The 17,304-nt window shown below is 46.8% G+C and overlaps 1 protein-coding gene across 2 annotated transcripts in view; it reads left to right on the top strand.

The window, feature by feature from the left end:
• LOC121280172 (caM kinase-like vesicle-associated protein) overlaps window positions 1-17,304 on the top strand; it is a 158,142-nt gene that overhangs the window by 49,417 nt on the left and 91,421 nt on the right. The gene's annotated exons all lie outside the window — the stretch shown is intronic.

Here is a 17,304-nt window from a genome sequence, read left to right as displayed (position 1 = left end):
GTGAACGCCCTTCAGAAGAGGACAGTCACCCAGTGCTGCAAAAGGATGAATGATCTCCTCCGTTCAGCCAGGGTAAGTCTTTTCATCACTCCCAACTCTCACACTCAACAAACCCATCCACACACCCACAGGGCCCTCACTCACTGCCAGTGCAAGGGACATCACCATTCACTCTTTCACACACACCGTCAATGTCCTCATCCAGTCCGTGGCACCACTCACCACCCGGCCAGGCACACTTATCATCTGGCCTGGCAGGCGTCCTGATACACTCTCCCCATCTCTATCCATGCAGGACAAACTGGCTCACAACAGGTGAGAGAAGTCACACACAGCTGGAGGGATGCCAGAAGTCAAAGCTCTGACAGAATTTGAAAACAGAGCCATCCGGCTGGCTGGTGAGGTTCTGAACCAGTCCTGTGCTGATGGTGAGGTTGACGCTGCTCTACCAAGTGAGGATCCAGCAGTGCAACATCCATCAGACAACCTGTGAGTGATGTGTCCTGTTTCACAGGCCACTGCCATGCACTAATTATCTCCCCTTGCTTTTGCAGGCGCATCTGCCAAACAGCTGACAGAGTCCATGACCCAGGGCCTCCAATCAATATCCGAAGAAGCTTCTTGAAGAGGAATCTGAAGGCACCCTCCCTGAAGTCCCGTCACAGCGCTCACCCACACCCTCCACCAGCGCAGAGACACGCACCTCGATGGGACCTAGCTGTAGAATAGCCTTGGGATCACAATCTGGTGAGCTCATCGCACTGTGTGATCCACAGCAGGTGGAGGCAGGGATTTCCCAAGTCCCCAACACTCAGAGGACTCCTGGAGGCCGGAACGTTGCTGAGTTTGAGTCCAATGACGATCCTCTGGACTTAGTCGTGTCACAGTTGTTGGAGCTGCAAAGACAAACACGGGAACATCAGGAAGGGATGTCCACTGCATGCACCAATTTGCAAGGCACGATGGAGGAGTCTGTCTGTCTTCAGGCTGTGGTGATAGCGCCAGCAATGCAATGCACTGAGGTCAACACTGGCAGGATGGTAGCCACCATGGAGACCTTAGTTGAGGACATCACTCTTGCACTACTGCCGGGCTTAACTCCATCACTGATGCCATAGTTGGCCTCCAACAGTGTGTATGCGAGAGGGTTGTGGGGCAGCTCGATCTCACTCCAGCTACCCCTTCTCTTCATGGAGTTTGCCAGGGGCCCTCAGGCACTCATAGGGAGGAGGATCAGCAGGTGCACACACCTGGACCATCCACCCTGGTGACTCTGGGAGTTACAGGCCCATCCGAAACTCCTCTTCCTGTGACCTCTGCAGATCCAGCTTCACAGGCCGAGGAGGATGCCACTGCCATTCAGCAGGACCCGAAAGCAGGCTGGGGCCCACCAAGTCTCGGCCTTCCAGAGGACGCCCGCCAAAGTCATCACAGTCAAGGTGTCACAGTCAGCAGGCTGTCTCCACCTCTGCTGCGGATGTCCGGGGAGCACCAAGACCTAGTGGCAGGGTTGGGAAAGTTAAGTAAAAGCAGTTGCACAGCCTGGGCATGGGTGTTGATCACTTGTACATACTGTGCACAATTTTCAATAAACTCCCAAGAATGTCTCTCTGCCTGTGGCTCCTTGTTCTGATGAGCAGTGTTCTTGTCACTCAGATGTGAAACCTTTCTGCACAAGATAAAGGCAGGTGTCTCAGTCCAGGACCTCTTCCCTGTGCTCTGTGTGGCCTTCAGACAACAGTGATGGTCCAGCCTCACACTCTCTGGAAACATTACTGATGCCTGCACCTCGGCAGTGCTGGTCATTGCTTCCAGAATGTAGTGGGTAGGTACCAAAGAGTTCTCTCATTCTGTCCATGTGCTCTCAGCACCTTTATGGTGGGGCTGGCCCCATCACACCAGCATCTGTGACCAGTGATGCTGTTCACCTGCTCCTGAAGGGCTGAGGTGCTGAAGGCGGACACAGCATCAGATGTGTCTAAATTTTCATGGCTGCATCTCTGAGATGGCCCTGATCACAGAACGCAAGCAAGCTGCCCTCGGCCAGACAGGAGTCAGACATTCTCAGAGGCTTTGGGAAGATCCATGGAATGTCCTCACTGCATGTTGTCATCATCCTCCTGCAACCAAGCGACTATTAGGACCTTCACTGTATCTCCATGACAGGAGCATTCTCTCAGAGGGTATTGGTGCTGAGATAAGCCAGACGGGAGTCAAACGTTCACAACTGAAAAGTGAGGATCTATGGGGACACCTCACTGGATGTCGTCATCATCCTCCACAAATCTGGCAGCTATGAGGGCCTCCCTAGTGTGCTTGCCTCATCTAGCCAGTGCGAGAGACTCATCCCCATCGTCATCACCCCTGAGGACTCCCTCACCCTCATCCCCATCAGCATCCTCCTCATCAGAGGAAACCTGCAGCTCCTCCATCTCCTCCTCAGCCAGCTCCTCACCCTGTTGCAGCACCAGGTTGTAAAGGGCACAGCAGATGATGACGATGTGTGACACCCTCTGTGGACTGTATTGCAGGGCTCCACCAGAGGGTCCAGGCTCCCGAACCTCATCTTCAGCATCCTAATGGTCTGCTCCACCAAGTTACGAGCTGCATGAACCTCATTATAGTGTCACTCTGCTGCAGTCTGAGGCCACTGCACGGGTGTCATCAGCCACAGCCTCTGCGGTTAACCCTTGTCCCCGAGGAGCCAACCCTGCAGCCTCTGTGGACCCTGGAAGACTGTAAGGATCTGCAAGTGACTCAGGATGTAGGCATCATGCACATTCCCTGGAAACTGTGCGCATACTGCAGGATATGTTTCTGGTGGTCGCATACTAGCTGCACATTCAGTGAGTGGAAGCCCTTACAGTTGATGAAGTCCACCAAGTGTAGTGATGGAGACCTGAGCGCCACATGAGTGCAGTTAATTGCACCCTGCACCTGTGGGAATCCTGAGAATGGGCGAATCCAATGGCCCTTGCATCCTGGCTGTCCTGTTCCCAGGCGAAATGCACAAAGCTGTGTGGCATGGAGAAGATGGTATCTGTGACCTCATGGATGCATTTGTGGGTGGCGGAATGTGAAATCCCACAGAGGTCACCCTATGGAGCCCAGAAAGGAGCCACCGGCATAGAAATTGAGCACCGCAGTCACTTTCACAGCCAATGGATGCCCTCCATGTCCCCTTGGTGCCAAGTCCCGCAGTAAGTGGCAAGTGTGAGCCACCAGGTCCCTAGACATGTGCAGTCATCAGCGACACTGGTTCACAGTCATCTGCAGGAATGGCAGGCAGCATCTATAGACCCTGGGTGTCGCTAGGCACCGACCAGCCGCGTCTCGCTGTCGCTCCTAGACAGCGTTTGCAGGGGCCCTGCTGCCCCTTCTTCCTGAGGTTGCTGCTCCTGTCTTTGCGCAGCCAGGAGCTTCAGTCACTCTCTCCTCAGTCTTCTACGCTCTCTGTAGACCATCAGGCACACAGCTAGGTCACCAGGATCCATGGTCCTCCTGCAGCATGAAAGAGAGAGAGAGATGTGGTATCATGGCTGTACTTAGCACCTTTCCTGGCCCTGTGTGACTGCCCCTTAATGCTTCCCGGAGAGTGCTGGTCACCCCTCGGATGGCCAGAGATGAATGTGCTGCATGGCTGCCCTGTCAACCTGCAACATGGAGGACACTGGTCCAAACCAGGATGCTGAGATTGCAAGGGGCTGTGAGTGCCTCCAGCAGTGACTGCTACATGGCCAGCGTTGGCAAGGAGATTGTACAATGCGTGCAGTCCAACTGCTCTGTGGTCCAATAAAGTGGTGGCAGACTCGAAGTCAGTGCTGGGTGTGTGTGGGGGGGCATAAGGGTGGGGGGTAAGATATGGAGCGCTTGGTGGCCCTTTGTTGCCTCCTCATTGCTTGCATGAGCAGGCAGGCTAGGAGCCTGACCCCAATCATATCACTGTGACTGCGCCTGATCGGTCTTAGTTGCAGAGGTATGGTCAGTTTATACAGGTGTCCCTAATGCGTGGCCACTTCCCTTGCTTTCCCTGCCCCCTACCTCCACTGCCTGTGCGCGGGATGTAGCACCAGGGCAGCACTTGACTGCTCCCCCCACCACCCCCCCTCAGCAGTCGCCCCCGAGGCTGGCCAGCACTTGGCCCCAGACACCCCCCCTACCTCCCTCAGCCTTCACCTCTGGGGCCAGGCATTAGTTGCCCTCCACCCCCTGATGCCCCTGAGGCCTGTAAACAACGGGTGAGCTGTGGAGAACGCTGCTGCTCGCTCACGTCAGTTTCCCCCAAAGTGAAGGTCGCCAAGTGCACACTGCCTGTGCGCTGTTGTGAAACACGTCAGCGTGCTTCCCCGCTGATTTAGACAGATGATAGGCCTGGTGGAATGGCCTTTTAATTATATGATGATGTATTACAATTAGCTCCCCGCTGATCGATGGCTGGAAATGCGGCCTGCCATTGGCGGACTGAGCAGAAGGTCGGGACCTGTCATGAAGCGGGTCCCACCATATTTTCTGTGCACGCCCACCGCCAGCGGGCTCGGAAAATTCTTCCCTCTGGCTATTAGAGCAGGATAGAGGCTGGGTATTCTGTGCTGGGTAACTCATCTCCCGTAACCCCAGGAGCGCCTCTGTTACTTACAAATCACAAGCCAGGGGTGCAATGGAATATTCTATGTTTGCCTGGATGTGTGCAGCTCCAGCAACACTGGAGAAGCTTGGCGCAATCCAGGACAAAGCGTTATCCAGGACACCTTATTGGCATCCCATCCTCCACCTTACACGTTCACTCCTTCCATCATCAGTGCAACATGGCAGCAGCGTGTACCCTATACCAGGTAGCCTGCAGCAACTCGCCAAGACTTCCTCATCCTCCCAAACCCACAGCCCCTAACACGCAGAGCAACAAGTGCGGTAGATGCATGGAACACCGCCACCTGCAAGTTCCCCTCCAACTTATCAGCACCATCCTATATCCTTGGAACTATGTCCCTGTTCCTTCACTGTCACTGGATCAACATCCTGGAACTCCCTCTCTAACAGCGCTGTGTGAATGCCTACACCACATGGACTGCCAGTGAGGCCCACATCCCACGAATGAATAAATCTTTAAATACTCCCTGCAAAAAAAGATCAGCTCCCATGACCTTGTGTCTGAGAAAATTGCTTGAGACCATAAAAAATAACACCAGTTAACACTTGGCCCAACCAATTTTGATGGAGAATTTAATATTAAAGCCAAGAGATGATTGGCCATGTCACAATTTTGGGCACACCATTATAGAAAGGATATGGAGGCCGTGGGATATAGATCCATTCGGACAACACTCGAACAGAGAGGGTATAGATAAGGTGGGTGACTTGAAAAATTAGCACTGTAAAGCAGACTCAGGGAAGAATTCAGTAGAAAAGTTCAAAGGTTTAAGATGGTATCAGTGAAAAATTATTTTCGTCATCAGTGAATCAGGATCAAGGCGACATAAATTTAGGATTGTACTAAAAGCTAAAATGGTGAAGTTAGAAGGCTTTTTGTGTAAAATGCTTTTGTTTGAAGTACATTACTGTAAGTAGCCCTTCAAGCAAAGTGAATTACACATTTAAAAAGGAACCAAATAAACACTTGAAGTAAAATATTAAAGGGTACTTGAAAAGCTCAGGAAATGGGATTAGCGTAGACAACTGTGTTTTAAACTTGCCCTGGCAGAGACATGGTCCATTTATATGTTGAAACTTCTGTGATTTCAATGGGGCAATTTTCTACAAATCTAGTCCTGGCAGTGAGCTCTGCCCACCTGCTGCACATGGCAGGGTTTATCACAGGTATGCTGTACATGGTGGGGGTTATCACAGCTATACTGCACATGGTGGGGGTTATCACAGGTATACTGTACATGGTGGGGGTTATCACAGGTATACTGCACATGGTGGGGGTTATCACAGGTATGCTGTACATGGTGGGGGTTATCACAGGTATACTGCACATGGTGGGGGTTATCACAGGTATACTGCACATGGTGGGGGTTATCACAGGTATACTGCACATAGTGGGGATTATCACAGGTATACTGCATATGGTGGGGGTTATCACAGGTATACTGCACATGGTGGGGGTTATCACAGGTATACTGCACATAGTGGGGATTATCACAGGTATACTGCACATGGTGGGGGTTATCACAGGTATACTGCACATGGTGGGGGTTACCACAGGTATACTGCACATGGTGGGGGTTATCACAGGTATACTGACATGGTGGGGGTTATCACAGGTATGCTGCACATGGTGCGGGTTATCAGAGGCATACTACATATGATGGGGGTTATCACAGGTATACTGCACATGGTAGGGGTTATCACAGGTATACTGCACATGGTGGGGGTAATCACAGGTATACTGCACATGGTGGGGGTTATCACAGGTATACTGCCCATGGTGGGGGTTATCACAGGTATACTGTACATGGTGGGGGTTATCACAGGTATACTGCACATGGTGGGGGTTATCACAGGTATACTGCACATGGTGGGGGTTATCACAAGTATACTGCACATGGTGGGGGTTATCACAGGTATGCTGCACATGGTGCGGGTTATCAGAGACATACTACACTTGGTGGGTATTATCACAGCTATACTGCACATGGTGGGGGTTATCACAGGTATGCTGCACATGGTGGGGGTTATCACAGGTATACTGCACATGGTGGGGGTTATCACAGGTATACTGCACATGGTGGGGGTTATCACAGGTATACTGCACATGGTGGGGGTTATCACAGGTATACTGCATATGGGAGTTATCACAGGTATACTGCACATGGTGGGGGTTATCACAGGTATACTGCATATGGGAGTTATCACAGGTATACTGCACATGCTGGGGATTTTCACAGGTACACTGCACATGGTGAGCTACAGTAGCATAACTGTTATGGTGCAGTGATGCAGAGGCCTAGACTAATGATCTGAAGATTTGAGTTCAAATCCTCCACAGTGGCTGGGGAATTTAAATTCAGTTAATTAAATAGCTCTTGAATAAAAGGCTTGTCTCAGTAATGTGACTGTGAACTATTGGATTATTGTAAAAACCTATCTTGTTCATTGATGTCTTCCAGGGAAGGACCTCTGTTGTTAATAAGATCATAAGAAATAGGAGCTCGAGTAGGCCATTCAGCCCATCGAGCCTGCTCCACTATTTGATACGATCATGGCTGATTGCATTGTGACCTTAATTCCACTTTCCTGCTTGCCCCCCATAACCTTTAACTCCCTCGTCGATCAAAAATCTGTCAACTCAGACTTGAATATATTCTATGTCCCAGCCTGCACTGCTGTCTGTGGAAGAGAAGGGACAGGGAGGACAAATCTAAGAGTAAATCAGCAGATAAGGCTAGATGCTACAAAAATAACACAAGGGCAAAACTAAAGGCTCTGTACCTAAATGCACATAGCATTCAAAACAAAACAGATGAACTGATAGTGCAAATAGAAATAAAGAAGTACGATCTGATAGCCATTACAGGGATGACAACAGGATGACATAGATTGGGACCTGAATATTGAAGGGTATGTGACAGTTAGGAAGGACAGGAAGATAGGAAAAAGTGGAGGGGTGGCTCTGTTAATTAATGGTGGTATTAGCACATTAGAGAGGGATGACCTAAGTTCAGGAAACCAGGATGTAGAGTGGTTTGGGTTGAGATGAGGAATGATAAAGGCAAGAAATCACTTGTAGCATTGATGTACAGGCCCCCTAATTGTAACTACACAGTAGGACAGAATGTAAAAGAAGGGATAATGGGAGATTGCCAGAAATGTACAGCAATAATCCTATGGGATTTTAATCGACAAATGGACTGGAAAAATCAGATGGACAAAGGTAGCATCGATGAAGAGTTCATGGAACGTTTTCAGGATAGTTTCGTAGGACAGCACATTCTGGAGCTGACCAGAGAGCAGGCTATACTAGACCTGTTATTGAGCAATGAGATAGGATTAATTGATAACTTCCTGGTGAAGGGACCCCTAGGCAGCAGCAACCATAATATGATTGAATTTCACATTCATTTTGAGGGAGAAAAGAGTGCACCCAAGGCTAGTATTTTAAACATAAATAAGGGCAATTATGAGGGCATGAAAGCAGAGCTAGCTAAAGTGAACTGGCAAATGGGGTTAAGCGATTTGTCAATAGAAGTTCAGTGGCAGACATTTAAAGGGATATTTCAGAATACACAGAATATATACATTCCAATAAGAAAGAAAAATTCCAAGGGGACGGCCCACCATCCGCGGTTAACTTAAAAAATTAAAGTCAGTATCAAACTTAAAGAAAAAGCATATAATTACACAAAGATGGGTGGCAGGTCAGGAGACTGGAAAGAATATAGAGAACAGCAAAGAACGACAAAAAGATCAATAAGGAGGGAAAAATTAGAGTATGAGAGAAAGCTAGCTAGTAATATAAAGACGGATAGTAAGAGTTTCTATGGATATTTAAATAAGAAATGAGTTAACAAAGTGAGGGGTGGTCCTATAAACAGTGCGTCTGGGAAATTGATAATGGAAAGTAGGGAGATGGTGGATGAACTAGACAGTTATTTTGCTTCAGTCTTCACTACAGAGGACACAAGTAACATCTTGGAAATAGCTGTAAATCAGGAAATGGAAAAGCAAAAGGAATTAGGGAAAATTACTCTCACCTGGGAAGTGGTATTGAGCAAATTGTTGGGGCTGTGGGCTGACAAATCTCCAGGTCCAGATGGACTTCACCCTAAGGCCTTGAGAGAAGTGGATAGTGAGATAGCTGATGCACTGGTTTTAATTTTCCAAAATTTCCTAGATTCAGGGAAGGTTCAATTAGATTGGAAAATAGAAACATAACTCCTTTATTCAAAAGGGAAAGAGACTGAAAGCAGGAAACTATAGGCCAGTTAGCCTAACATCCATCGTAGGAAAAATGTTAGAAGCTATTATTAAAGATGTTATAACAGGGCACTTAGAAAAATACAAGGCACTCAGGCAGAGTCAACAGGTTTTGTAAAAGGAAAATCATGTTTAACCAATTTATTGGAGTTCTTTGATGGAGTCACATGTGCGGTAGTAAAAAGGGAACCAGTGGATGTACTGTACTTAAATTTCCAGAAGGCATTTGATAAAGTGCCACATCAAAAGTTATTGCAGAAAATAAAAGCTCATGGTGTAGGGGGTAACATATTGGCATGGATAGAAGCTCGGCTAGCTAACAGGAACCAGAGAGTTGGCATAAGTGGGTCTTTTTCTGGTTGGCAGGATCAGTGCTAGGGCCTCAATGTTTACAATTTATATAAATGACTTAGATGAAGGCCCTAAGGAATGGTTGCTAAATTTGCTGACAACACAAAGATAGGTAAGAAAGTAAATTGTGAAGAGAACATAAGGAGGCTACAAAGTGACATGGATAGGTTAAGTGAGTGGGCAAAGATCTGGCAAATTAAGTATAATGTGGGCAAATGTGCAATCATTCACTTTGGCAGAGAGAATAAAAAAGAAGCAAAATATCTAAATGGTGTGAGATTGCAGAGCTCTGAGACTCAGGTGTACTAGTGCATGAATCACAAAAGGTTAGTATGCACGTACAGCAGATAATCAGGAAAGCTAATAGAATGTTATCGTTTATTGTGAGGGGAATTGATTACAAAAGTAGGGAGGAAAGAAAGATGTAAATGCATTAGGAGCAGTTCAGAGTAGGTTTACTAGACTAATACCTGGAATGGGCGGGTTGTCTTATGTGGTAAGTCTAGACAGGTTAGGCTTATATCTACTGGAATTTAGAAGAGGCAACTTAATTGAAACCTTTGAGATCCTGTGGGGTCTTGACAGGGTGGGTGTGGAGAAGATGTTCCCTCTTGTGGGAGAATCTAGAATTAGGGGTCATGGTTTAAAAATAAAGGGTTGCTCATTTAAGACAGAGATGTGGAGAATTTTTTTTCTCTCAGAGAGTTGTGAGTCTTTGGGACTCTCTTCATCAAAAGGCAGTGGAAGCAGAGCCTTTGAACGTTTTTAAGGCAGAGCTAGACAGATTTTTGACTAACAAGGGAGTGAAAGGGTAGGCAGGATTGAGGTTACAGTCAGATTATCCATGATCTTATTGAATGAGGGAGCAGGCTTGAGGGGCCGAGTGGCCTACTCCTGCTCCTAATTTGTATGTTCGACTCTGATTTTTCCTTGTACTTGTTATTGTGAAAACATTGTGTAGGTGAGGTTTGTGCATCCAAACGCAAAAGGTTTACTGATCTTAATTACTCACAATAGCAGATCGATCACTTGATCAGTATTGCTGAAAAAATACACCAGACTGGATTTTAAGGCCCCTGCACTGCACACCCCCCCACCCCCCCCCCCGCCTCCCCCCAACCCCTGCTGGGCATGTTTTCAGTCTTGGCGTGGGGCACATAAAATACAAGGAATGGCAACTGCACCACCTGCCCGCCCATCCCTGACCCAGTCCCCACAATACGGCGGGTGGGTGGGTGGGTGGGTGCTGAAATTGGCAGACCACCGGCCCTTGCTAAATAAATAATTAATGGCCAACTCCACTTGTTGCGAAGCAGTTGACGAATATTTTACGCTGCCCACACCATTAAACGGGTGCCGTGGGCAGGCGGGTGAGAATGAGGGGCCCACTTATACAGATCCATATACAAGCAGTTAGGCTACTGGTATTGTAGAGAGAGGAATTTTTTTCATGTTCACCACCTCCTCAACAATGGCTCTTAGTTGGAATCAGCTTAGCTATCTGGCTGTGTATTCACTGCTGCACTGCAACAGTCAGTATTCTGGAGCGCACTTTTCAAAAATATTGGTAGCGTAGAAAGAAAGGTTTATTGAGGCTACAAATCCTAACGAGCCCTTCGGCTTTTATAAATCAAAGTCCCACTTACTGCATAAACCTCCCTAAAAGGTGAAACTTGATACTGAACCAGCTTGTGTTACAGCAGGGAGCTGGCCTGCAGTCAGCCAACATGCCTTTAAATAGCATTTCCAAGAATGCTGCCTCTGTCAGACAGCACCCCAGTATTAGAAAATTATTCCTGTTCTGCAACTTCAAAAAAAAAATCCCAATCATTCATGACGGCTAAATTGGTAATGTTGGCCTATAATTTGAGCTCTGCGGGCCAGAGTCCAACTTGCAACCCCTGCTGAATTAGACATCTCCCTGAGGCTGTAGTGATCAGACTCGAGCCAGCCAGGGGGAGAAATCAGCCCGGGTTCCCAATCCTAAAGTTAATCCAGTGACCGCTTCTGGGATGGACGTACATGTGCATGATTGTGGGGTGGGAGGATAGAGGGCCATGTTGGGCTTGCATGCACTAAAAGAGCCTGCGTTCACTCAATATTTAAACTCACAAGTGAAGGATGAGGCTTGGCCACTGTGGACAAGGAACGGGAAGGCAACTGGTGCCCATGTGCCAACACCTTCAGCAGAAGAGAGAAGATAAAAAGAAGCATTCCGTTTTCTTGACAGGAACCTCAAACAGAGAACAGATCTATGTATAAGCAGTTAGGGTACTGATATAGTGCATCAATAAGATGCTGCAGCAGATATACTGCTAGAATCCACTTTGATGTATAGAGAATACCTGATTCCAGTTGTAACTTTAACATGGAGAACAGTCCTTTTAATGGATATTGGGTGTGAGTAGTTAGCTCTAATTCAGATTGAACTGAGCCAGGACACCTATTACAGAACCCTCTTTCCCGTGTCATTTTTGGGGTAGGAGGGGGAATTATTTTTATGTTCATCTGTGTAAAGATTACACTGAATGGAACATTTTCCATTTTTGCACCCATTAATGTGTACACTGTGGCCTGCCATGTTTATAAGACCTCTGATGTCAGGATATGTAAATAAATACTTTTGTGTTGTAGCCATTTTACACACCACTTGGAGCGGTATCCATTCTGAGCACCACTCCCTCACTGGTGGGTTTTTAGGCGGGGGCGGGGGAGCGTGAAATTGAAGGGGTGGGATTCCCTCTGGGTTCCCAATCCCACCCACCCCGGGCGCACAGTGATTTTATGCTGGGGTGGGCAAGGACTTGAACAGGAAGCCTGCCCTTGCCCCAGTTGAGGCCCTTAAGTGGCCAATTTTTGGGAACCAGCAAGTTGCCCTGTACTCCACTGTGCCTTCACTGTGGCCGGGTCAAAATCCTGCAGTTGCCTCTCTAAAAGCACACCACATGAACTACAATGGTTCAATAAGGCAGCAGCCCACCACCTTCTCTTGGGCATTTAGGGATGGGCAACAGAAATGCTGGCCTTGCCAACGACTCCCACGTTCTATAACAGAAACACAAAAAGAGTGGTGATGTGAGTTGGGAGAGTATAAGGTTCTCTTACCCTACCGGCTCAGATGAGATCATTCATCCATTTCCTGCACTGCAGGGTGGTCCCCCTCTGGACCCCACGGGCACTGACTACCCTGGCGACCTCCTTCCAGGTCAGCATGGTCATTTGGGCAGGCCTCTTGCAGCCATCCCTGGAGAAGAGGATATCCCGTCTTTCTTGCACAGCCTCGAGGAGATGCTCCAGGAATGCATCGTTGAAGTGGGTGCTGCCTTCTCCTGCTCATCCTTCATCCAGGGCCATTAATGAAGGCCTGTCCAGGTGTCTTCTAAATATGGCGCCTGGCATGACAGCGGGGCAGCCAACTCCCTGCCCGCCCCACCACGAGACTCAAAGCAAACCACCGGCACATCTAAATAATGAGGCAGGGGGCACACGCTTATACACAACAGCCCACCCCGTTCCACACTGGGAGCCACTCCGACTTTCTGGTCTTGGCACGGAACTTAGGGCGGAGTGGAAGATTCCGCCAAACGTATCAGGTCGATGACCTTTGACTCAGGTCTGAGGAAAGCCTAAGAAGCTCAGATGAAAGGTCAACGATTTGTAACATTAACTCAGTTTCTCTACGATTGCTGCCTGACCTGCTAAGAGTTTTTCAGCGGGTTTTTAATTTCAGTATTTATTATTGTAGCATCAGTCTGCTCTAATCGCTTGCGCTTTCTCATTCCAAAGACTTTTTGCATTGGATCTTCTTTTTTTTAAAATCTCTTAATCTTTTTACGATGGTGCTTTACCTTCAGATTTCAAGTCCTTTCCTTTGACTGTCGATCAGGATCAAAGCAGCAGGGATAATTAGCATTTGACAAAAATGTTGACTCTCGAACATTTGTTTAAGGTTAAAATACAATATTACAGGGACTAAATGACATAGGCTGCTGCAGTGAATATTTTAAAAACACGGGCACACTAAAAAAATAACCGACAGTGCTCTGGAGTGATTTGTCAGTTATCAAAATATTTGACATGTTGCAATTCTCATCTCCAGTCCCCATCCCAGATCAAGGCATGTCTTCATCCTAACTTATTCTTGATGAAAATAGCCTTTCTATAATATTGTAGGTGGATTGACTCTAGTGCTCCATTTGACACATGGGTAAAGAATGGCATTCATTTTATTCCGAAGTACTGTCTGTCTATGAAATACTAAAAATCTTATTGTCCACTTTTCCTGTTATTCATTCCTGTCTGCACAATTATAATGGATACAGGTTATGTACACTTGTCACACTGTAGCATCTCCCAACACAATACCAACACAAGCTGGAGACTATCATTTTAAGGGTGACAAGTTTACATAGCCAGTCCCCATTATGTTTTTTTTAATTCTTTCACAGGATGTAGGCATCGGCAAGGCCAGCATTTATTGCCTATCCCTAACTGCCCTTGAGAAAGTGGTCATGAGCCGGCCTTCTTGAGCCACTGCACATGTAATGTAAGAGCACATAGTTAATGCCCACAGTGTTGTTTAGGTAGTGAGTTCCAGGATTTTGACCAGTGACAACGAAGCCTTTCTTCCTTGTCTAATCTTCCAAGTGTTCTGATGTTCAAAACAGAGAGAGCTAATAATTTAAGGACATTTCACATCTGAACTGATCTCCAGGTCCAAAGTCAAATGTCAAAGGCGCTTCCAGTTATCTACAACAAATTATGAGTAATCATTCCGCCTGACTGGATAATATCTTGGAGAGAAAGGGGTGAGAACAGTGGATAATTGCACGGGGCTTATAGACATGATTCATAGATTCTGTCCGATTTGCATTTTCAATTACTTTACCCATTTATGTCCACAAAAGGCAGGGCAAATCCAATCAAGCCAATTAATGCCCCATCAACCTATTCTCAATCATCAGCAAAGTGATGGAAGGTGTTGTCAATAGTGGTATAAAGTGCCACTTATGCACCAATAACTTACTCACCAAATTTTACTTTGGATTTTGCCAGGGCCACTCGGCTCCAGACCTCATTACAAATTTCATCCAAACATGGACAAAGGAGCTGAGTTCCAGAGGGCAGGCGAGAATGACTGCCCTTGACATCAGGGGAGCAACATCAAGGATTCCTTACAAAACTGAAGTCAGTGGAAATCAGGGGAACACTCTCCCCCAGCTGGAGATACCTAACCTAAAACTCAATGGTTGCGGAGGTTGGTTGACCAATCATCTCAGTCACAGGACAGTGCTACAGTGCTTCAGGGCAATATCCCAGGACTAACCATTTTCAGCTGCTTCAATAAAGATCTTCCCTCCATCAAAGGATCAGAAATGTGGAAGTTTGCTGATGATTGCACAATGTTCGGTATCATTCGTGACTCCTCAGATACTGTAAATGTAACCCCACTACTTAAGAAAGGAGGGAAGAGAGAAAACAGAGAACTACAGAGCTATTAGTTTGATGTCAGTAGTAAGGAAAATGTTAGAATCTATTATAAAGGATGTGATCAAAATAATGACATGATTGGGCAGAGCCAACATGGATTTATGAGAGGGAAATCATGTTTGACAAACCCATTAGAGTTCTTTGAGGATGTTACTTGTAGCATAGATAAAGGTGAGCCAGTGGGTGTGGTGCATTTGGATTTTCAGAAGGCTTTCAATAAGGTTCCACACAGGGGGTTAGTAAACAAAATTAGAGCACATGGGATTGGGGGTAATATACTGGTGAGGAATAAGAATTGGTTAACAGACAGAACGCAGAGAGTAGGAATGAATGGATCTTTGTCAGCAGGGCAAGCTATCACTATTGGGGTACCGCAAGGATCAATGTTGGGGCCACAATCTATATCAATGGTTTTGATGTGGCGGCCAAATGTTATATTTCCAAATTTGTTGATGACACAAAACTAGATGGGAATGTAAGTTGTGAGGGGAGGATGTAAAGAGGCTTCAAGGGGACTTGGACGGGCTAAGTGAGTGGGCAAGAATATGGCTGATTGAATATAAGATGAATAAATGTGAAGTTATCCACTTTGGCAGAAAAATCAGAAAGGCAGAGTATTTCTTAAATGATGAGAGTTTAGGAAGTGTTGATGTCTAAAGGGGCCGGGGTGTCCTTGTTCATGAGTCACTAAAAGCTAGCCAGGCAGGTGCAGCAAGCAATTGAGAAGGCAAATGGTATATTGGCCTTCGTAGCAGTGGGATTTGAGTACAGGAGCAAAGATGCCTTGCTGCAGTTGTATAGAGCCTTGGTGAGACTGCACCTGGAGTATTGTTTACAGTTTTGGTCTCCGTATCTAAGGAAGGAAATACTTGCCATACAGAGGGAGTGAAACATGCTAATCCCTGGGATGGCAGGGTTGTCTTCTGAGGAGAGAGCGAGGAAACTGGGCCTGTATTGTCTGGAGTTTTGGAGAATGGGAGGTGATTTCATTGAAACTTACAAAATTCTTACAGGGTGTGACAGGGCAGATGTGGATAGGATGTTTCCTCTAGCTGGAGGATCTAGAACCAGGGGACACAGTCTCAGAATAAGGGGAAGGCCATTTACGACTGAGACTAAGAGGAGGACTGAGATGAAGAGGGTGGTGAATCATTGGAATTCTCTACCCCAGAGGGCTGGAGAAGCTCAATCATTCAGCTTGTTAAAGACAGAAATCAATAGATTTCTGGATACTAATGATATCAAGGGATATGGGAATAGTAAAGAAAAATGGCTTAGAGGTAGATGGTCACACATGATCTATTTGAATGGTGGAGCAGGCTTGATGGGCCTAATGGCTGACTCCTGCTCCTATTTCCTATGTTCCAATGAAGCAGTCCATGCCCACATGTAGCAAGCCCTGGAGAAAATTCAGGCTTGGGCTGAAATGTGGCAAGTTGTGCCACACAAATGCCAGGTAATGACCATCCCATTGAGAGATAATCTAACCACTTCCCTCTGACAGTTAACAGGATCACAATCGTTGATACCCCTCCATCAACATCCTAGAGATCACCAATGACCAGAATTGTTTTTTTATTTATGCATTCACGGGATGTGGTCTTCGCTGGCTAGGTCTGCATTTGTTGCCCATCCCTAATTGCCCTTGAGAAGGTGATGGTGAGCTGCCTTCTTGAAATCCTGCATCTATCTAGTGTAGGTACACCCACAGTGCTGATAGAAAGGGAGTTCCATGATTTTTACCCAATGGCAGTGAAGGAAAGGCGATATATTTCCAAGTCAGGATTGTATGTGTTGCTTGGGGGGAGCTTGCAAGCGGTGGTTTTCCAATGCATCTGCTACCTTTGTCCTTTGATGTGATAGAGGTCTCAGATTTGGAAGGTGCTGTCGAAGGAGCTTTGGTGAGCTGCTGCAATGTATCTTGCAGATGGTACACACAGCTGCTACTGTGCATTGCTGGTCGGAGAGTGAATGTTGAAGATGGTGGATGGGATGCTAATCAAGCGGGCTGCTTTGTTCTCGATGGTGTCAAGCTTCTTGAGTGTTGTTGGAACTGTATTCATCCAGGCAAGTGGAGAGTATTCCATCACACTCCTGACTTGTGCCTTGTAGATGGTGGACAGGCTTTGGGGAGTCAGGAGGTGAGTTACTCACCACAGAATTCCCAGCCCCTTACCTGCTCTTGTAACCACAGTGTTTATATGGCCTGTCCATTTCAGTTTCTGGTCAATGGTAACCGCCAGGATTTGATAGTGGGGGATTCAGCGATGCTAATGCCATTGAATATTAAGGAACGATGGTTAGATTCTCTCTTGTTGGAGTTGTTCATTGCTTGGCACTTGTGTGGCGTGAATGTTACTTGTCACTTGTCAGCCCAAGCCTGAATATTTGTCCAGGCCTTGATGCTTATTGACATGGACTGCTTCAGATCCGAGGAGTTGCGAATGCTGTTGAACATTGTGCAATCATCAGTGAACATCCTTACTTCTGACATTATGATAGAGGGAAGGTCTTTGTTGAAACAGCTGAAGATGGTTGGGCCTAGGA

Source organism: Carcharodon carcharias, chromosome 7 (genome assembly GCF_017639515.1).
Source record: "Carcharodon carcharias isolate sCarCar2 chromosome 7, sCarCar2.pri, whole genome shotgun sequence".
NCBI lineage: Eukaryota > Metazoa > Chordata > Chondrichthyes > Lamniformes > Lamnidae > Carcharodon > Carcharodon carcharias.
Note: the sequence above shows the minus strand (reverse complement) of the source record. Positions and strands in the feature narration are given on the sequence as shown.